The sequence below is a fragment of the Equus asinus genome, chromosome 8, assembly GCF_041296235.1.
Source record: "Equus asinus isolate D_3611 breed Donkey chromosome 8, EquAss-T2T_v2, whole genome shotgun sequence".
Classification (NCBI taxonomy): Eukaryota; Metazoa; Chordata; class Mammalia; order Perissodactyla; family Equidae; genus Equus; species Equus asinus.
Window position 1 is genome coordinate 92,761,364 of NC_091797.1, and position 11,330 is coordinate 92,772,693.

Below are 11,330 nucleotides of genomic sequence, written 5' to 3' on the forward strand. Positions count from 1 at the left end.
TACAGGAACGTTTGTGAGAGCTCCCAGAATTGTACAATAAAAAGGGAAAATCTCACGGGTATAAATTACACGCCAAGCGCATGCCCTAACTCTGGTTCAGCCTGCCTGCTGCAGGGAAAATCTGGACAGAGAGGAGAAAGGCAGGCCTTCTAGGAGGGGGACAACTTGAGCAAAGACAGAGGGTTGGGGCAGGGCAGGGTGAGCCTGGGGTGGATGCTCTGAGCAGTAGGAGGGGGAGAGGAGGCAGGTGGAGCCAGCTGTGGACACTGCCATTAGCTGGCCGGTGGCTCTGGCCTTTAGCCTGTTGCCAGGTAGACTGTGGCGAAGGCGATGTTGGAAGTGGATGGGTGGTGAGTGGGATGGAGCAGCTCATGGGACCAAGGGACCAGAGCCAGGGAGACCCCTCTGTCCTCACCTTGGCTCCCTGGTGCCCTCCCCTGCCCCACTGGGCTACAGCTCATGTGGCATTTCTCCAGCTACCTCCGTCATCTCCTTGGTGCCATCTGGGCAGGAGAACATGGCAGAATCACGGAGAATGAGAGGAACCAGCTGATGGATTTCGGAATGAGTTGAATAAACTTGCTATCAAAATTCTGGAGTAGAGGGGCTGGCCCCGTGGCCGAGTGGTTAAGTTCGTGCCTCCGCTGCAGGCGGCCCAGTGTTTCGTTAGTTCGAATCCTGGGCGCGGACATGGCACTGCTCATCAGACCACGCTGAGGCAGCGTCCCACATGCCACAACTAGAAGAACCCACAATGAAGAATACACAACTATGTACCGGGGGGCTTTGGGGAGAAAAAGGAAAAAATAAAATCTTTAAAAAAAAAAAAAAAATTCTGGAGTAGATTATTGAGTAGGGTTGAATGGCGAGCCCTTAAAAATGAAGGCAGTGAGTCCTGGGAGCCAGTGTGGGCTCACCAAGATCAAGACATGCTGAATGCAAAGTGGCCAATGAGGGCAAAAGTGTCAGTGTCAGGTGGGGCTACTGCATTGACAGCAAGCTGGGGCAATGTGTGCAAATGGGGAGGTGCTCAGGCACAATCTCTGCTGACAGCACAGCCAGACCCAGCGGGCTGACCAGAGGACCATGTCATCCTAGTGGGGCTGCGGGGCCTGAGGCCAGCGCAGTGCAAGGCTGCGTCTGAAATCTTAATCAGGAGCTTGGCTGGAGACCCAGACAGGGAACAAATTCTCAGATGTCCTAACACTGGGAAGGAAAGTGTGTGTGTAGAAGACAGAATCAAGAGTCAAATGCTCTTCTAGACGCGAGCTTGAATTTTTGTTCAGAGCAGCAATTGCACACTGGCTTCCTGGGCCTCTCTATGAGCCCTGACTTCTGTTTTCTGTATTCTGACACTTCGAGCGTGGGGCCTTCTGACCCTGGAGGGACTGCCTCTCCAGGGGATAGCCAGTTCCTAGAGATGGAAAACAACTCACCCAGGAGTGTGCTTTTCACATTCAAAGCAACCAGTTCAGATCTCACATTCCAACCACCTCCAGGATCAGGCTCTCACACTCAGGGCCACTATCCCCCCACCCCATTCCCCTCAGGGCCGGGTACCAGACCACGGGGCAACCCAAATGCCCCAGAAATTATTCAAACCAGCCCATCCTAAAGCTGCTTACCCTGCCTCACCCACTCCTTCCTGTGGAAACCATAATAAAGTCTCCTGCCCGCAATTCCTCCCTCTCCCCCCACCTCATGCCCAATCCTGGTGCTTCCCTGTGTGGCCCACCCCCGAGCATGGCTTGCTCCCTCCTCTTGGGAGCTGTGAGTAATAAATGACCTTTTCAATGGAAATCATTTCCTGATCTGTTGGTCTTACTGTACCTCAAATTTTCTATTAACACCGTATATTTCAGAACCGTAATTCATGACTTGATATTGGTTCATAGAAAAAGGCCTAGAGTTTTTGCTGAACTTGAGGTCACAGGAGGTAATAACGGGGATTGAGTGTTTCTGTTGCTTTGCTGTGGTCATCCGGCCACCACAGGGACACTGTCCCAGCAGTTCCTAAGGTGCAGACCCACTATGACTGATGGGCTGGGACTGGCTGTTCTAGGATCCTCATCCCTGGGGAGGTTGGGGGGCGTCTGGCCAGGGAAGGCTGTGAACTCACTGTGGACCCAGAGATCAGAGGATGGTGTGGGAGCCACAAGTCTCGCCTCAAGTGTCTCCATCTTCTCCACGAAGTTTTGATCTGAGAGCAGCACCTCCATAGTGTGGCTGATGCGTTTGGAATGAACCAGGTTGTAGGTGTGGTTGAACATCAGAACGTCAGCATTGAGGGACAGACGTTCAGACAGGACGCCCCACCCAGGACCTGGCCTCCATGATGGTAAATTCCTGTGTAGGTACCCAGACCAGGGTGCCGGAGCCACACCTGAGAGCCCAGAGCCAGCCATACACTGTGCCTACCGGAGCCTGAGGCCCCCACCTGCCTGGCGGGACCTGGATGTAGTTCAAAGCAGCTGCCCCTCAACACCCAGCTCCAGGTGGAGCTGTTCTCTGCCAGCGCTTACAGACACCAGCCTTGAGGCAGGTGAGCCTTCTGTCCTTGGGCACTATGTGGGCACCAGCTGGCAGCACCTCCGTCATCACCCCCGCTAGCTGCTGCTCTCCCTGCTTGGTTTTCGGGGAACTGCCACTTGCAGGGGACCGAGCCCCACTGACGACCACCTCCCTGGGCTCCAGGCCCCTCCCAGCTGTGCCCACGGGTGGAGTGGCAATCATCCTTACCTGAGCATGCAGCCCAGGAACAGGATCCGGGTCTCCACGTGCAGGTAGGAGTCGCAGCCCACAGTCGCCGTGTTCTCGTACTGTGTGCGTCCTCACCTGGTTGCGCAGGTAGTAGCTCCTGGGCACCTCGCCCCTGTAGTTGATCTGTCGGGGAGGGGTGGTGAGCGAGCACTGGACCACGGCCGTCTCCCCTCCCTCCCCCCCCATCCCCTGGGCACACTGTACCTTGGTCAGCCACTTGGGCTTGCCGTCGGGGTCGGTCATGGTCCCCCCAAACTCCACGTACAGCTGGTGAGGGCTGATGAACTTTGGCAGCTCCTGCTTCCAGTCATGGTGGAAGCAAGAGGGGGCCTCCACGGGGGCTCAGGGAGGCTCCACAGAGGCGGCAAGCCCAGGGCTGTCCTGTGGCCTGCTGCTCCCCCTCCTGGAGCCCCCAGGGATGGAAGCCAAGAGGCTCTAGGTGTAGCTCTGGAACTCAGCGTATGTTCCTGTGTCGACCAGTGTCTGCGCTCAGACCTGCCCCCAGGGCTGCCTCTCCAGGCCCAGTACCCTGCCCTCGTCTGTCCAGGTGTCGGCACATTGGCCATCTCAGTAGGGGTGAGGACAGGCTGGGTCAGACCTGGGCTTCCCTTTCCCTTGGACACTGAAGTCAACTCTTGCCCTCAGCTCCTGGAGCTCCAGCACCCTTAGAACTGGGGGGCAAGTTTGTGTTCAGTTCCCCGCCTCAAGCTGCTCTGAGATAGCCAAGGGTGGTCCACAGACAAAGGAATAAGGGCATTGCAGGAACAAAGTAGAGGAAAGTAGAGGTGAACACCCAGTGTACCCTAGGATGGGGTATGTTAAGCATAAAAGCAACAGAGAATTCAAAAGTAGAGCCCCCCAAATGTGACAACATAACTCTAAGTCAAAAAGCAAAGATAACAGGCAAACTACCAACTCAGGAAAATGTTTGCCACAAACATGACAGAAAAGGTCAATGTGCTTAATATGTAAAGAGCACCTATAAATCAAAAAGAAAAACACTTTTCTAGAAAATGGGCAAGAGATACCAGGAGGCACTAAACAAACAAAAAATTAAAATAGCCAATTAGCATAAAAAAGTTCTAATCTCGCCAGTGATAAAAGAAATCCAATGTAAAACATAATAAATATTTTCCATTAAAAAGATGGCAAGAGTCTTTTAAATTATTAATGGCCAATGTTGCAAGAATGTGGGGAAATGGACACATTCATCCACAGCTGGTGGAGTTAAATTCTGACCTTGAGGAGCACTTACACTATAAAAGGAATCAGAAGACGCAACACATGCCTTCTCCTTTAGGAAAAAACCTCCATTTCTAGAATTTTATCCTATGGAAAGGATTGTGGGTGTATACAAAGATTTATTTATAAAGAGCTTCATGGGGCCGGCCTGGTGGTACAGCGGTTAAGTGCGCATGTTCTGCTTTGGCGGCCCGGGGTTCGCCAGTTTGGATCCTGGTGCGGACATGGCACCGCTTGGCAAGCCATGCTCTGGCAGGCGTCCCACATATAAAGTAGAGGAAGATGGGCATGGATGTTAGCTCAGGGCCAGGCTTCCTCAGCAAAAAGAGGAGGACTGGCAGCAGTTAGCTCAGGGCCAATCTTCCTCTAAATAAATAAATAAATAAATTAATTAATTAATTAAATAAAATAATAATAATAATAAAAAGATCTTCACTACTGACTTCTTCCTAATGCTATGAATATTACAAACAACCTAAATTCAGAACTTTATCAAAATGGGAAAATATTTATCACATGATAAGTGAATAAGGTAGGTTACAAAAGGGTATATATATGGTATAAACCCATTTTTAGTTATTTTTTAATGTATTTCTCTGAAGAGACAGTAAATATTAACAGTAGTTCTCTGGGTGACAGGATTTTTTCCTCCTTCTTAACACATTTCTGTATTTTCCAAATTTCCAAGCTGTATCAGTTGTGTAATTTGGAAAACCTGGATGTTATTCTCCCCATTTTACAGATGAGGAAACTGAGACCCAGACAGGGCAAGTTACTCAGCCCACTTGTGGCTAACAACTGGCAAAGCCAACCTTCAAATCCACATCTCCCAACCCCAAATTGGGGTCCCTCACTCGTGCTGCCTCTGGGGGGTCTCTCAGATACCCCTTGGCCCCTCTGCCTTTTGGCATGTGGGCACATTGGCCTCAACAGTTGATGCCACAAAGCAGCGGGGTCCTCCACACTAGGTGGGTCCCAGAGCCGGCTGCCCTCGGGTGCAGGAGCTGTCAGGTCTGTAGAGGGTCAGCCTCCAGCTCAGGCTCTGGGCTGGAGAGGAGACCCAAGGTGGCCCACTCACCTCTCAGAATCACCACCTTCCCGCACATCTCCTCACCTAGCACGACTTGACCAGGTTGCAAGCCATGGGGCACATCTTGGGGGCTGAAACAGGCCCAGAGCTGCTGAGGCAGCACGGTCTTCTGGGGTCTCAGATCCCACCCTGTCACCTCCACGTCCCCTGCACCCCACACATGCATATCCTGGTTGCCTCACCTCTTGCGATTAAACTCTTCAAAATCTCGGCGTCATTTGCCTCAAGTGCTGTGAGAAACTGTGCAGCCAAACTCATGTCAATGCACAAGCTACAGGTGTCTAAATACTGCTCCCGCGTCCCCTCCTTCCTCACCCTCCAGGCCCCCAAGGGCGAGCCCTGGTCTCTGCCACCAGCCATCCAAGGTGTCAATGCAGGAGGCGCCCCACACCCAGAACCCACCCAGGCCAAAGCAGCCGCCGTTTTCCAGTTTATTGGTTCCTAGTCACAGACCCTCCTTGAAGCAACTAGTGTAGATTCTTGACAGATTGCAGGGGGATGACCCCACCCACTCCAGGCCAGAAAAATCCCACTCAGGACTCTGGAAGTTTCCCTGCCAAGTGGTTTAGACAGTAGCTCAGCTTCGGGAAAGACGCCAACTTTTCTTTTTGCATAATAAAGAATCCAAGTTGCACAGCATGGCTTTTAAAACAGAGATATAACTATATAGCAGAAATGTCACCCTTTCAAAGTGTGCAATTCAGTGGCTTTTATTATATTCACAGAGTTGTGCAACCATCACCACTATCTGGTTCCAGAAGATTTTCATCACCCTGAAAGGAAACCCTGTACCCATTAGCTGTCACTCCCCACTCTTCCTTCCTTCAGGCCCTGGTAGCCACTAATCTGCTGTCTGTCTCTCTGAATTTGCTTCTTCTGGACATTTCATATCAATGGAATAGTACTATATGTGACCTTTTGTGTCTGGCTTCTTTAGTATAATATTTTGTGGCACTAGCCTGGCTTACCCCAGCTCCGCCTGGCATGGAGGTTTCATCTTGTGCCAGAAGGGGCCGTCTCAAGGGGCACCCTCCCCACGTCTGTCCATGGAAAGGCAAGTCACTGTGCCTCAGTTTCCTCCTCCGTCCACTGGGGCTGAAATACCTGACTCCTTCCATCCAATGAGGCCATACAGGGCAACGTGGCCCAGTGGGTTGAGCCGGGCTTTTGGGCCAGTCAAGGCGGGAGTGTGCTGGGGGTGATGGCCTCTCTGAGTCTGCGTTCACGCCTCTGTGCTAGGAGGAGCAAAAGAGCTCAGGGAGGTGGGTTCTGGGTGTGATGCTCAGCAGAGTGCCCAGTGCCAGAGGGCAGCCTTGGAGGGGGCAGGGCTGTGGCTGCCCAGGGCGGTGGGCTCAGAGGGCCCCCAGGTAGCCTCACCTCCTGCCTCAGCTGCTCACACGCCTGCAGAAGCAGCTCACAGCTCTGGAACCCGTCTCTGAGCAGCTCCTGGCTGGACACTGAGAGGAGGCCCTTGGGGTCCTCGCCTCTGATAACGTGGTACCAGACAGGGCTGCTTTCACTGCCACGGCCACAGATGCCATTGGCATCTTACAACCTGACCACCTGGACACACAAGAGAGAGGGACTGGGGAGTGGGGTCGGGTTCGAGGGAGAACCAGAGCCCCAGTGGGGAGGCCAGTGAGAGCAGAGGAGGTATACTAAATCATGTATTCTAGGCATTTCTGTGTTATTGTATTCTTTATATTACATATATATTTCTGCATGTATACATTCAAATGCGTTGAAAAAAGTCTGCAAGATACACACAGACTGGTGACAACAGTTACTTTTGGGGGTTCAGGAGGCTTCAATGTTATCAATAAAGTTTTAATTTTTTACAATGAGGATATGTTCAGATGTTCCTTATAGAATTAAATTTTTTAAAAAATGGCATAACCATGGAGCTCTTCACCACCGCCGGCCACTCTTCAACCCTCAGATCTGTAATTCAACTGCTTCACAGAGCAGATGGCGCCGGCTCTGTCCAACGGAGAAAGGGCTGCCCGACGAGGGCATTTCAATCAACTGCATAAAGTCAGCCCTCTGGAACATTCCACAGCCTTCCGACTACACAGAGAAGAAGAAATTTTTTAATGACTTGAGGAACTCTGTCCGAAATTATCACTGAACAAAACAGTATATAATATAGAAGCTCGATTGGGTTAAAAAAAATTATATGTAAAGTTACCTCGCAGTGGTGGTGGGATTATGGAGGATTTCTGTAACTTTTTGCACTTTTCTGTTTCTATACTCTCCGGATTTTTTATGATAAATGTGCCCTAATATTATAATCAGATAAACACCCACTCGGTGTTACCAACAAGTGGGAGTGAGGTCCTACCTGGCAGTCGCCGTAGGCTGTCAACACAGTCCTTTGCCCCGAGGCCAGCCCCGGCTACCCGGGCCATTCCCGGGCTCTCCCAGAGCTGGCCTTGTCCCTCTCGGCTCGCTTCTGACCTGCTTCAGCAGCACTTGGGCTAAGTGCCCCTGGCTGGCGAGAACTGAGTGGTTTCACTTGGACCCCAGGACTGGTCCCCACACTGACTTCCTTTGGCCAGGGAGACAGTCTACTTCGCCATAACCAGATGAGGAAACTGAGGCCCAAAGGTTGGGGCCCACCTGCCCCAGGTTCCATCCAGCTAGTAAGAGGCACAGGTGGGATTAGACCAGGTCTTTGGGACTCCAGTCGGATTCTTTTCTGGTTTGGTGGCAGTTCGAAGGGCATCCTGAGTGGAGGGAATGGCCTGAGCAAAGACTTTGAGCTGGGAAAGTGTTGTGACATATAAACTACACACCCCGCACAGAGGCAAGTGGCCCTCGCAAGTTTACAAAGGCTGCTCCTCACATGTGAAAGGTTCTGGGCTCTGCACATTCAGGGATGCACTCCTGGGGACGCTGCAATAGTTGGGGTAGGTGTATAATCAACACAGCTTTATAGTGGTTTCCTCACAGCAGCCAAAATCAATCCCAGCCCGACCCTGTCGGGAAGGAGGCTGAGCGTGGGAACTGCAGCCACATTCTAGGGCCGCAGAGAAGGGGTCTCCTGTCACGTGCGTTCGACTTCTGGGATACCAACATTTATCTAGAGAACAAGCCTCTTCCCTATCCTTGTCCCCAAACTCTTTGTCTGAGAAGAGTGACTTTAGTCAAGTGCTTTGACCTCTCTGAGCCAGTTTCCTCCAAGGCAAAATGCGGCTGATAATAGGACCTACCTCACCAGGTTGTTGTGCCGAAAAAAAAAAGACAATAATAAACAAAAATTGATTTACCCAGTGCCTGGCACAGAATAAGTGCTCAAAAGACAGAAGTTATTATTATTATTCCTAGCTACCTCCAAGATGTCCCCAAAGATCCTCATTTAGTCATGCCCTCGTTTAGTCCCCTCCCATAATAAGCAGGGCTGACCTGTGTAACTAACAGGATATTGCAGAAATGACGAGATATGACTTACAAGGCTTGGTTGTAAAGACCTTGCTGCTTCCTCCTCGCTCTCTTGGACCACTTGCTCTGGGGAAGCCAGCCGCCATGTTGTAAGGACGCTCAGGCAGGCCTCTGGAGGAGGAACTGAGACCTCCTGCCAACAGCTAGCACTGAGTTGCCAGGTACATAAGCTATCTGAGGAGCAGGTCCTCCAGCCCCAGTCAAGCCTTCAGATGAGTGCAGCCCTGACTGACAGCTTGACTGGAGCCTCATAAGAGACCCTGAGCCAGAACCAGGCAGCTACGCCACGCCATAATTCCTGACCACAGAAACTGGGAGATAATAAATGTTTATGGTTGTTTTAAATGGCTATGTTTTGGAGTAATTTGTTATACAGCAGTAGATACCTAATACACTCCTCTTTTGTGCCCTTGACCTTCATCCAACTCTACCCTCTATCCTCACTCAGAGCCAGCATAGGAGGAAGTAGTCATCAGGGCTGGGCAGGACGGATAGCACATCCTGGATGTTCTCCCAGAGCTAAGGACAGAGTGGGGAGAGACCTGGGTCAGAGTGGCTCCAGAGTTCCCCCTGCAATCAGGGGATTGGCTAGCCACCCTCAGGCCTGAAGATCTCGCCTGCCCTTAGGAAAGGGGACGTCTGAGTGCAGAGGGCCCTCCAGTGCTGGGGGAGCCAAGGCCTGGGTCAAATCACAGCAGTTCCCTTTCTCCCTCTGGGAAATGACACAGTAATGAGCCAGCTGCACAAATCTTCAGAAAGGATGAAATGTGGATTAAATGAGATTTGTGAGCCTGACTCTTCCCTCAGGCCTGTAGGGGGTGGGGGCCTATTCAGAACCCTGATCTCCATCCTCAGAGAGCCTCCAGGCCAGCGCACGTGGGAGGGTAAGCAACCTGCAGTCTGAGGCTCAGAGAGGTTAAGCAATTTGCCCAGCATCACACAGCCAGCAAGTGTTAGAGCTGGGAGGCAAATCATGCATCTGATCCTGAGCCCATCATCTCAGGCCCAAGTGAGGGGTGGCTTGGCCCAGCCTGGGAGAGCAGCCTCCACAGACAGGCCCCAGGAGTTGGTCAGGGCAGTTTGGCTGGCCCCCAGCCCACCCTGGAAGGGCTAAGGGCTGAGGGTGCCACTCCTGCATGGATGTCGCTGACTGTGGGCCAAAGCCAGCCTTTTCAATATCGATGAGTCTGGTGGAGGAAAGAGCACTGGACAAGGAGTCGGCAGTCCCAGTGTGGCCTAGCCTGAGTCACTAGCCCTCTTTGTGTGTCTCTTGGTCTCCTCAGCCTCCAGATGGGGGCTCAAAGGACTGGCTCTGGTCCCCACCCCAAACAAGCTGATAACCTCTGTCTTCAGGAACATGAGGGATACATTTCAACACAAAAACCCAACAACCCGATTGAAACATGAGCACAAGATCTGAACAGACATGTCTCCAAAGAAGATATATGGATGGCCTACAGGCACATGAAAAGATGCTCAGCATCATTAGCTATCAGGGAAATGCAAATCAAAACCACAGTGAGAGATCCTCTCACTCCAGTCAGAATGGCTATAATTAACAAGACAGGAAATAACAAGTGTTGGAGAGGATGTGGAGAGAAGGGAACCCTTGTACACTGCTGGTGCAGCCACTATGGAAAGCAGTATGGAGTACCCCCAGAAAATTAAGAATAGATCTACCATATGATCCAGCTATTCCACTGCTGGGTACTTATCCAAAGAACTTGAAAACACAAATGTGTAAACATACATGCACCCCTATGTTCACTGCTGCATTATTCCCAATAGCCAAGACTTGGAAGCAACCCAGGTGCCCATCAAGGGATGAATGGATAAAGAAGATGTGGTATATATACACAATGGAATACTACTCAGCCATAAGAAATGATGAAATCCGGCCATTTGTGACAACATGGATGGAACTTGAGGGTGTTATGCTGAATGAAATAAGTCAAAAGGAAAAAGCCAAATACTGTGTGATCTCACTCATAAGTAGAAGATAAAAACAACGACAAACATGTAGAAACAGAGACAGGGCTGGTGGTTACCAGAGGGGAAAGGGGGTGGGGGGAGGGCAAAAGAGGTGACTAGGCACATGTGTGTGGTGCTGGATGGTAATTAGTCTTTGGGTGGTGAACATGGTGTAATCTACACAGAAATCAAAATATATAAAGATGTACACCTGAAATTTATATAATGTTGTAAAGCAACGTTACCGCAATAAAAATGAAAAAAAAGGAACACGAGGGAGTGTTTGGCTCTGGGCTAAGCATTAAATCAATCCTGATACGACACTGCTATTACACCTGTTCTCCAGCTGAGAAAACTGAGGCTCGAACTAGTGATGTGACTTACTCAGCAGAGATCTTGACCCCAGTTGTCTCGTAAGAGGACTTACTCCCGGCCTGGGGGGAACACGCAGAACCCTTTGAGGGCAGGACTCCGGGCCTCCAGGGCCCAGTCGCTCCCTCCATGATCATGGAAGTGGGTGAATCTCCCTGGAGCCCACACTTGCAGTGTGCAACCACGAGGAAAGAGCCTTCGGACCCTGTAAGGAGCTCCTTACAGACTGGAGAGGAAAACCCAGGCTTGCTCCTGCCTCCCCGACGTAGGGCCGTGGCCTGCCATGCCAGCCTCCCCCACAGGGCCAGCAGCCCTCACCTGCACTGTCTGACATGGTAGCCACTAGCGGTTAAAATGTGGCTAGTCTGAATTGAGATCCACTGTAAGTATGAAATACACACAGATTCCAAGGACTTCACACACACAAAAATCTAAATCACAATTTTAACATTGA

The 11,330-nt window shown here is 51.1% G+C and overlaps 1 pseudogene; it reads right to left on the minus strand.

The window, feature by feature from the left end:
* Window positions 1-450: 450 nt before the first annotated feature.
* Window positions 451-5,350, minus strand: LOC106826639 (putative SEC14-like protein 6; annotated as a pseudogene).
* Between the last annotated feature and the right edge of the window lie 5,980 nt (window positions 5,351-11,330).